Source organism: Lissotriton vulgaris, chromosome 6 (genome assembly GCF_964263255.1).
Source record: "Lissotriton vulgaris chromosome 6, aLisVul1.2, whole genome shotgun sequence".
Lineage (NCBI taxonomy): Eukaryota > Metazoa > Chordata > Amphibia > Caudata > Salamandridae > Lissotriton > Lissotriton vulgaris.
Genome location: NC_141694.1, coordinates 1,677,344,786 through 1,677,355,958, shown reverse-complemented (window position 1 = coordinate 1,677,355,958; position 11,173 = coordinate 1,677,344,786).

Below are 11,173 nucleotides of genomic sequence, written 5' to 3'. Positions count from 1 at the left end.
TATATATATACTGTGAAAAACTATAGCTAACCCCTTGCATGCTGCCGCGATTCTGTGCCTGTGCGGCAAAATCGTGAGTGGGCGGGTGTATGATGGCCCCCAGCCGTCATCAGTACACGAGCGCCGTTCTGCATGACGGATGGGGGCCGTCATCAGCATGCAAGGGGTTAAAGTGAAATAATATTTAGGTTTGTGCTGCTGATGTCTCAGGTCTGTGTGAAGTATGGATTATTATTCCAGAGAACAATGGTCCTGAGCAAATAAGGGATTTTAGGAAGAATTCATATAGACTTTGATGAGTACTATATATATATCCAATGCCCAGCCGGACAAGGAATTTTATTTAAGTCAATGTTTAAATAGAAGCAAGAATGGACGCACAAACAATTACAATAGGACAAAATCCTGTACCCAACATTAGGAAGGAAGTGAGGGAAGAAAACGAATTAGTAGTGTAAAACAAACAAATTATCAGGCAATAACTTTGGAGCGATGATGGCTTGCACTCAAAATCTATAGTAAAGCAAGCTCTGCTAAACAATATCCACAATAATTACACACAATGGTCAATTTGTGGCACTGTTTAGGACAGTCGACGTGTCGATCCCAAGCTCCTAATTTAGAGGGATCATCATCAGGACTAATATTAATACAATTGCCTGGTGTGTATCATTGAAGCCTGTTGGAATAAAGAACAGGGAGAGAGGGAAAAACAGAAGACAGCGACCCATCAGAATCACTGTAATGGTTTGGTTTCAGCATGTCAACAACTCGTGCAAGAATCAAGTGCCACCATGAATGTGAACGAACATAAATAGAACAACGTTTGAGTGGGGTACTAGTGCACCAAGTGAGGTGTGCGCTCCTAGACCCGACTGGTACGTGCCTAGAAGGTTCTATCGTTGTGCTTTGTGAGGCGTGGTGTTTATATGCGATATGTACAGTGATTACTTAAGAGAACAGGTTTTGCATGTGTTCGAGAGAGTGATACCGGTGGTAAGGGAATTTCGGGGTGACCGAGTGAGTACGTAATGAAGGGGTCGAGTTAACGGTGGCGAAAGGATGAAGACGGTCTGAATGATAAGGTGAATACAAACGTGGTAATTGCACGGCAACGGGTTGGGGTGAGGGGATGAGCAAGGCCAGATGGTTAAGCAGCCTTACCATGATTCATGGGAGGTGTTTCATGAATCCGTAAAATTAAAAGGTCCAAGCAGGGGGTCAATCCTTCTGAAAGAAAAAGGATTAGTGTCAGGGCTTGCTGGCGGACACGTGGAGTCAGAAGGAAGGGGGCTAAGCCAAGGATAACAATTACCTTTTCTTCTTTGAGTGCGGCCCTTGGAAGTTATTCCATGGTCCGTTGTTGCGTGTAGCAGTGTGCCTTTAGGGCCAAGGGGATGTTCAGCGTGACCGCGTTGGTTGACGGTTCCTTGCTGAAGGAGCTCTGGGGAGGGGGGAGAGAAAAGGTGTAGCTCGTGAGTGGTTTGCTCAGAAGCGGTGTTTTCCTCTACCTGTAAAAAAGAGGAAGGGGTGAGAGCACAGGGGTATGCTCAGTGCGGTGACGATAGGCTTACCTCTAAGGAGTCTCATGGGGAGATTGCAGCGATGTGCGTCTCCGGTCCAAGGCACAATGGCAAGAACATCGGGTAGCGGGACTGTCGTGGTTTTATCCGTGCGAGTGTAGTCGCCATTTTGGATAAGGAACGTTGAAAGGGAGAAGGGCCTACAGAGCTGGGAGTTTCTCTGGGAGGTGCCATCTTGGATAAGGATGATCAGTTTGCTGTACTATAAAGAAATTGAAACTAGATTTTTGCACTGTAACGATAAATGTATGTATGTGTTTGTATTACTGCAGTTGCTCTAAAAAAGGAGTTAGTGGGCCACATTTTATTTTTTACTGCCATTGTGCGTGTATATATATATATATATATATATATATATATATATATATATATACTGTGAAAAACTATAGTCAAAGTGAAGTAATATTTAGGTTTGTGCTGCTGATGTCTCAGGTCCGTCTGAAGTATGGATGTCATCATTAGATTCATCAGCCCAAAACTTGCTTTTATTGCACAAAATGCAGTGGTATACAACTTAGTATTTCTCACAGATGATGTCATACCTGTGAACTATTTTCATATGTCCCCCAAATGACATGTTTCCTGTGAAATATAGATTTTTTCGGATAGGAGGTCTAGTCTTACTCTGATTTCCTTCCCTGCAGTTAATTAGATTTTACACAAAACCATGCATTTAGATAATGGCAGACCCCAAAACACAGTTCAGAGCTTTACATTTTGTTAAGTTATAATCAACTTTGCATTGATGAAAGGTAAACAAAAACTGAACATTCTAATTCCAATCAGTGTCCATTGTTATCAGCACCTTACAGTGAAAAACGTGTACAATTTCTTACTTTTATAGACAATGCGTTTAGTGAGATGTTTCTAAAAATCTACATTCTTAACTACATAAGTACATATGCTCTTCTTGTTAATATGGACATCCAGGTAGATATAGTCTAATATTTCGGATCGCTGACAGAATATCAGAAAGACGAATATATCATGTGGACGGATTATCGCGTTAAAAATATTAAGGACCAAAATACTGAGAAGGTAAGTGTAGATTTACTATTCTTAACTCCACATGAAGATATATATATCGTAAAGGTACATATATTTGGAGTTATATGTAGTAAAACTTTGCTCACCTATTGAAAATTACCTTCATAATATTTTTGTCCACAATATTCTTGACATAATATTTTAACCCACAATATTTTTGTTTCCGATATTCTGTCTAAACACCTAATATTTTACAAACTATTTTCAATCAACATGTAACTTTTTTTTTACTTTCCCTTCTAGGTGGCACAACATAAACATGTAATATAAAAATACATAATGGGTAATATGTGTAATAAGGTCATGCATTATCATATTGGGGTCCTGGTGACATATGCATACCACTTGGCATTCAGCCATGTGGTGTATGATGTCACCAGAACCTCTCAATGGCAATATAGGAACATATCGCATGGTGACCTATTAGTTAAACTTTATATCTTCTTTGTTTGGTTGCTCTTATTGTACATAACAAATTGGTATAAAACCTATATTTCAAAATGATGATTTCATACCCATGAAAAATTTTAATTATCCGTGAAATAAATAATTCCTGTGAACTACAGATTTAATCTAATGGGACGCCTAGACCCAGCCTGATTTGCTTCCCTGCACCTAATTAGTCTGCAGAGGTTTTTCATTGTGCATTTTTAATATACTTTCTATTCTTAAAAGGTAAACACAACCTAAAAGTTCTAAGTCCAATCAGTGCCCAATTTTATCGGCACCTTACAAAGAACAGCTTCAACAATCACTTTTACAGACATAATGTGCTAAGAATATGTTAGCTAAGAGTCTATATGCTTAACTGTGTAAGTATTTGTTTCTTCTTTTTACAAACAACATTCAAACTGTACAGATATGTAATTCACTTGCTATTTTAAATGCATTTTCCTGTTTGGAAAAAAACACCCCTTTCAGCTAATAAACATGTAGCGCATAACGAGTAAACTGTGTAACATAGTCAGATATTATCATTTCAGGGTTCTAGTGACATTTAAAATCCACCCGGCTTTGGGCCTCATGGTTTTGTGGAATTTTAGTTTGCAATCTAAACATCATCTGTGCCAGCTTGTCATCCACGTACGACGTGCACGGCAGCCATTTTAGGTATCATGGTCTCCCTGTCCACGATCGATCGCCAGCGCGCCCCTCTGACCCAGCAAGCATCCTCCGCGCACCCTGGCTCCCCCTCCCTCCTCCTTATGAGCATAACCCTTCTGCATGACCCTGTCCTTGGGAGTCACACCAGCGCCTGACCAGCACCTCCTCTCTTCCTATGAATGCCCCTCTGTTGATAAACCTTCCCTCAGCTCGATTGTCCACGCGGCATGAATACCACTCCTTTGATGACCCCTTCCCCCGTGTCCAGCTGTCCACACAGGTCCGAGGCCATCGCCTAAGCCGGAAGATATCATTTACTGCCCCTTATTGTATGAGGTCGCCCTCCTTCAAAGGACCCTCTATTGATCCAGGCCTCCCCACCCCCTGTGATATGATCAGGCGCACACATCCTAAGACTCGACGGAACACTCAGCTGCGTGATGACCCCCTCCTCTTATCAGCAGGTTGAGGACCTCTATGGTGGGGATATATGGGGGGTGGGATTGACACGAGGATTACAGGGATTTCTTTTCCTTTATGTCACAATGTTCTGATTGTAATAAAGAAAGGTCACATGCCATAAACCTGTGTATAAGAGGCCAGGCCTCCGAGAGGCTGTTAGAGCACCTCGAGACGATACCTTGTTGTCTGATCTGATGTGTTCTGCTCCGTCGGAATAAACTTCTGTTTCCTGCCTTCTGGTCTCCGGCGCCTGCCTCATTGCTTGGTAAACTTGAATGGTACAAGGGCGGTTAGCGCCGGGCAAATCTTGAAGAAAGGTCCTAGCCCTACCTTTTTCCACAGTTTATGATGTCACCAAAACCTCTTGAGTATTACAATGTGACCCTTAATGTGCTACTATCTATCTATCTATCCTAGTCACTGAAAAAAAAACAAAGGTTAAAGTAACATGATACGTAGGTGTCATTTTAACCGCATGCGCGCTAGCGGAATTCCGCTCGCAAGCTGGGTTTTTTTGTTTCGACAGTTATAGTTATCTCTATAACACCTTGTGCATGCAAATGCAGGGGGGTTCCATAAGTATACCCCATGTGCACCCCCCAAGCCCCAACACCATGGGGGCCCGCAACGGGCCCCCAACAGCAAAACCTGCATGCCTTTCCATGGTAAGGCTGCTTTCCATCTGCATCGTGATATGGATGGCGCTGTCTTGCAGACACTGCCATCATATCATGCCCCCTTTCCGCCCGGTCGACGAGTCAACCGGCAGAAAAGCGACGGACGGTCTTTCCGTCCACCGCAGACCCCCAGCCATACTAATATGGCGGGGGGTCTTTTAGGTATGGATGGCGGGCAGATTTTCCCCGCCGGGCCAGCGGTGGCTACTGCCAGCCTGGCGGGGCGATCCGCCCGCCTTCCTAATAGGCCCTTTTGTCTCTTTCCCGGGAGCATGTTGACCAGTACAAATAACGCTCGAGTGGTCATCCACTCCAACTACTGGTTGTATATAGCTGCCACTAACTTAATTTGGAATGAGTGGATAGTTCATTTTTCACATATTGGTCCTGAAGAAATGAGATACATCTCTATGGAGAGTGATAGGCTGAAACATGTCGACCTTTAGAGTTCTGTGTCAGATTGAATCTCCCTCTGTCATAGCCACACCTTTTAATCCTGACCTTTGGCTGCCCTATAAAAAATTGTTTGTCATACCATAGAGTTAGTTTTAGTTCACTCACACTTTTTTACTTTATCTTTTACCACACCCTGCTCATCTAGATGTTAGGGATACCTCTCTTCTTCACAAATAAAACATCCCTGAGCTCCTCCCTCTCAGTGAGCGGGTTGTAGCCCACTATGACTAGGTTCGTAGTGAGAGGAGGATGCCTGATGATGAAGCATGCCACCTACGGGTGGGTTAGGGGAACCGTCCTTAGAAAGGGACATCCCAGCACTCTTCTATGTATCTTGAACCAGGGGACATTTTTGGTTTTTCCATATGTTGGGGGGCACCATAGGTACCCCTGTATACAAGGATGAGGGTAATAGGGGAAGGGGGACCTGCTAGGGCCCCCCAGAGTCCCTTTCTACCTGCCTTTTAATGGGTGGTTAACCACCATGAAATGGCTGGCGGAAACGGACATTGTAATCCCTACGGTTGCGGGGTCAGAACCGCTACGGCGATGCCTGAGCAGGCACCACCATCGTTGTAGGGATACAATTCCCTCCGACTGTTCAATGAACTCCTTGAGCCCGTCGGATCCGTGGCTGTCGTCTCTCCGATCAGCAAGCATCTCCCCTCCATCTTAATGTGGCAGACGGTAATGCTGGCTCTGATGGCGGTGGGACCACCACCGGCAGGCTGACAGTAGCGGCCTGGCCGCCATTGTAATGAGCCCCCAAGTTTTCATAGATGAAGTGCTTTTGTTTAGCGAATAAGCTTGGCATTGTTTAACAAATGTTATAGAAATTTTCAAAACTAGTCTGCCATTCACTTTAGCTGCTGTCTTGAAAGTTTCAGGTTGATTCTTCAAGCGGGGGACGAGGAAAAGGGGGGCCCCAAAACTCATTTTCCCCATGCAATTTCCCATACTGGCCTAACTGCTGAATGGAATTGTATCAAATTTGGGAGAAAGCTAGTTCTTGCTCCAGAAAGAGTGGTTTTTGTAATGTACTGCAAATCCATTCAGTAGTTTTAGAGTTATTAAAGGAAAAATGAGTATATAAATCGAGGGATACAAATCCTCCGCGGATCCATCCGATCTCTTGGGGAGATCTGATTGGCTGCCAACACTTCAACCAGAAAGTGTTGGCAGCCACCTTGAACTGAGCCCTTGCCCCCGCAAAAACACAAAAAATAACAAAAGGGGGCAGGGTTGTAATACCCTGACCCCCTAAACCTGGTGGTGGGGTCCCACAGGTACACTGGCAGGGGCCAAAATCATTTACAACATTTTTTTTGCCACTAATTTGCAGTGGAGCACCAAATCTGCAGCAAAAATTAAAAACAAAACCCAAGCACGGTCTCTCGTGCTTGTTTTTTGTAAAGACCTCCGGGTGGGACAGGTTCCGATGGGAGGTGGAATTAGTTACATATTGGAGATGGGGCGCACATGACCACCTCCCTGGCCTGCTTTTGGCACTGGGAACCTTAAAAATAAAGGGGGAGGGGGAACGTGTGGCCCTCCTCCTCAGGCTGTTTTCTGCAAAAGAAACCCAATCCCCCAGGTTCCACCCTAATAAAATACTGGGAAGGGGCGTGCAGCCCCCCTCCCATGCCAAATTCATCCCTATGGGCTACCACCCCTGGGGCCTAGCTGTAATAATTAAGGGGGCGGGTTGTGCGGCCCCTCTCCCTGTACCATTTTCGCCTCCCTGGGACCCTAACCCCCGGCAGTGCATAAAAATTGGAGGGGGGCAGAGCAGCCCCCCTCTTCAAGCCATGCATTCCCAATTACCCCGAATATTATATAATTTATGACATCCTCTACAAAATAATTAATAATACCACTGCAACTTTTGCAGTACAATTATTGATGAGAAAACTGTGCATGGTGGGGATTGTGAGTTATAGTTAGTAACCTTAAGGCACAAGTTATAGTTTCTTGAGATAACTCTAACTATACCTGCTGAATTTCTATGGTTTTGTGTGTGTAAATTCTGAACCTAACTATAACGACCCTGTAACCTTTGATTTGTTGCGAATATATATATAGACACACACATATATGTGTGTGTGTGTATATATATATATATATATATGTATTACCTACTGGCGGTCGCCAGTAGGTAGTTATAGTTAGGATTATTTTCAATGCAAAATCTAAACATTCTATTGTGAATAACTTTGGCGCCGGTTGAGGAATCTGCCTGAAAATTTCCTCAAATTTGCCCAAAACGTGTTTTCCCCATGTTAATTTCCATAGGGCGGTCGACCTCACTTTTAGCCCGAACGGCTGGATGGATTTCCACAAAACTTGGCAAAATTGTAGGGACTGGTAGCCCGAAGTGCCTTTGCTATGTCTCAAGATATGTGCTCCAGTGGATTTTGAGTAATTTAGGTTCAAAAAAATATATATATCCATGGCCGCGCCCCGGTACGCGCACCGGGGCGCTAACCAGCGCGCTACGCGAGTTCGCGCGCGGAAAGCTGATTGGCTCTCGGGTGTCTTTCAACATTCCAAACAGTCCAGAGTGGCCGCCATCTTGTGTCACGGTAGGATCGAGACACAAGAGGTGGCAAAAACAAAGGGGGAAATGACCATAAGGGGGCAGAGTAGACCCCCCTGACCCCCTAGGTTTGATGTTGGGGCTATAAAAGGGCCCCGCGGGGGGAGCGCCAGGTACGCGCACCGGGGAGCGGACCGGGGAGCGTACCATGGGGAAAAAAGAATGACAGAGTTTTAAAAAAATTTAGCCTTTTTTTCATAAATTGGAGGTAGTTATAAAAAACTGTTTTTTTTTCTTCTTTTTGTTGTTTTATATTTTTTTAATGTTTTTTGAACATTTTGTACTTTTTTGGCTTTTATGAACTATTTTATTTATTTTTTGTTATTTTTATGGGGAGAAACAAAAAACAGGGAATTGAGAATGGCTCAAAAGGAGCAACAAAAAAAGGAAAAAATTAGGGTTTTTTGGGGCAATTGTGGTGTTCACCAGCAAGGAGGATGAGCTTTATGCTCTGTTCACCATAGGAGATGGTCTTACCACAAAAAATACATGTAATTCTGAATTCCCCAAACCGTGGTTGTATGCAAGGGATCGTCTCCCTTGTCTCTGGTCCCGATGGAGTGGGTTGCTTTCTTTTGGAGGTGGTGGTTGAAGATTGGGGAGGGTTACTGGCCAGTTCTCTCATCTCTGCAGCAGAATAGTTGTTTGGATGCTTGCGCTGCATGTGTCTAATCATGGTATTGTTACCAAAAGAATATTTTTTGTTCGGGATCCCCCTTGAAAGTTCCATGCCACAGATTAGGCAAGTCACCTTGGCCGCCATGACTTTCTTCTTGCCCTCTGGGATAGAAAAAAACTCCCATACAATGTGCGGCCTTGGCTTGTATGGGGTATTGTCTTCTTGCAGCCACCTTCTCCCCTCCTCCTCCTCCTCTTCCTCCTCCTCCTCTTCTTGACCACCAATGTAATGTTGTGGTGGTCCTCTTGGTGGTGGTGGTGGTGCAGATGCTCCAGCTGCTGCTGCTACTGTAGCCATTTTAAAGTACAAAATATTTCTCAAAGATGTTGAAACAGGTCTTCCACAGTCAAGGGACAAAGTCAGAATAAGGAAAAAAGGTGGGGTCTTTCATCATTTGGAGAAAAAAAACTGTCCTGAACCAATGAAAAGTGTTATTTTCCGGTCACATGACCCGGGCTTTCATCATTTGGAAACCAAAACTGTTCTGCACCAATAAAAAGTGTTATTTTAAGGTCACATGACCCGACGCGCTTACGCGCGCGTCGCGTGAGCGCGTCGGATGTTTATGTTGCGCGATCGTATTCACTCGAGTGCTTCTGGGTGCCCTTACGCCGTGCGTATCACGCGGACGCGGCAAAGCGATACGTCACGATGATGTTTTCGTTCGCGGCAATAGCGCTAATGGGACGCTAACCGTTGCGCGCCAAAAAACTGCGCTTTCCGGTGCGCACACCGGGGCGCGCACCGGGAGCGCTCCAGGGCAAAAAAAAAAATAGTATTATATAAATATACAATATAGGATTCATTATAAAAAATATTACATTTCAGAGGTTTGAGGCCCTATATATAGTTAGGAATTAGCATTTAAAAAAACCTATGAAATTCACTGAAAAAAACTTAGGTTTCACACCAGTTATAGTTAGGAATTAGCATTTAAAAAACCTATGAAATTCACTGAAAAAACCATAGGTTTCACACCAGTTATAGTTAGGAATTAGCATTTAAAAAACCTATTAAATTCACTGAAAAAACCATAGGTTTCACACCAGTTATAGTTAGCTGGAAATTTTACTCGCATAAAACCATTGAAATTCCCACGTTATAGTTAGTTGGACTCACTATAACTTGCGCATGCAATGCACTGCTGATGACGTCACATATTACATCACTCATGACATGGTCAGTGACATCACTCATGACATCACTGATGACACCTTCCTTGTGACAGAGTGACAGACCTCCTTTCACTGTAATGTAACCCTTGAAACACATATTCAAAAATAGAACTAACATTTTTTTTTAAATGGAGATACCCATATCAGTTACAACAACCAATTCAGTAATTCCACCATCTATATACACATCTACTCATTCACAAACAGTTCTATATAGTCACACATACATATACTCACTCATCAGATGAAGTGATACAACTATACATCCTGTTACACACCGACAGTCATCCAAAAGTTACTCACACACATACTCACACATGCAAATAAATTATTGAACATCCATTTATTTGCATATAGAGCTATACACACACTACCACCTTACTTCTATTGACATTTACACATATTTATTCTCTTAAACAATCACTTATAGAAACACATACTTATTTAAACAGGAACTCTTACAATCTCTTACTCTCACATATACTCACTTATATACATCAATATTCACATATACTAGATTAAAACATATGTAGTTACTGATAAAGACACTAGTGAGACAGTCATTCACTCAGTAACATACACATATACACACTCATCCATCCATACAGTCCTGCACATATGCTGTCTTCAAAACACATACAAACAGAGAGTCAGTCACTCATGCATCTATGTGCTAAGTAATACCCCCACCAAACCATATAGACACTCATACTGATACTAAGAAAAATATCTAATAACCCATATACATACACATGTAGCTACTCACCAACCCATGCAGCCACTTATACACAAAGTGAAACACTAATACATATATTTAAATATTTAAACATTACTCACTAATATTTATTTTTCAGAAAGACACACATTCACTGGATGGTGTCATCAGTGATGTCATGAGTGATGTCACTGACCATGTCATGAGTGATGTAATATGTGACGTCATCAGCAGTGCATTGCATGCGCAAGTTATAGTGAGTCCAACTAACTATAACGTGGGAATTTCAATGGTTTTATGCGAGTAAAATTTCCAGCTAACTATAACTGGTGTGAAACCTATGGTTTTTTCAGTGAATATATATATATATATATATATATATATATATACATACATATATATATATATATATATATATATATATATATATATATATATATATATATATATATATATATCCTGATTTTCGCCTCAAGCACACAGGAATCGAATCCCAAGAGACGATGCAGACCCAAATCGTGCTGAATATTTCTTTATTTTTCTGTTACTCGCCCCCAACACCACCGCCATGACGCGTTTCGGTCCCTCTCGGACCTTGATCACATGACGTATATATATATTTTTATGCTGCAAAGCCCGCTCCAAGCACAACTTCCTCGTAGGACTTGTGAAGTAAACG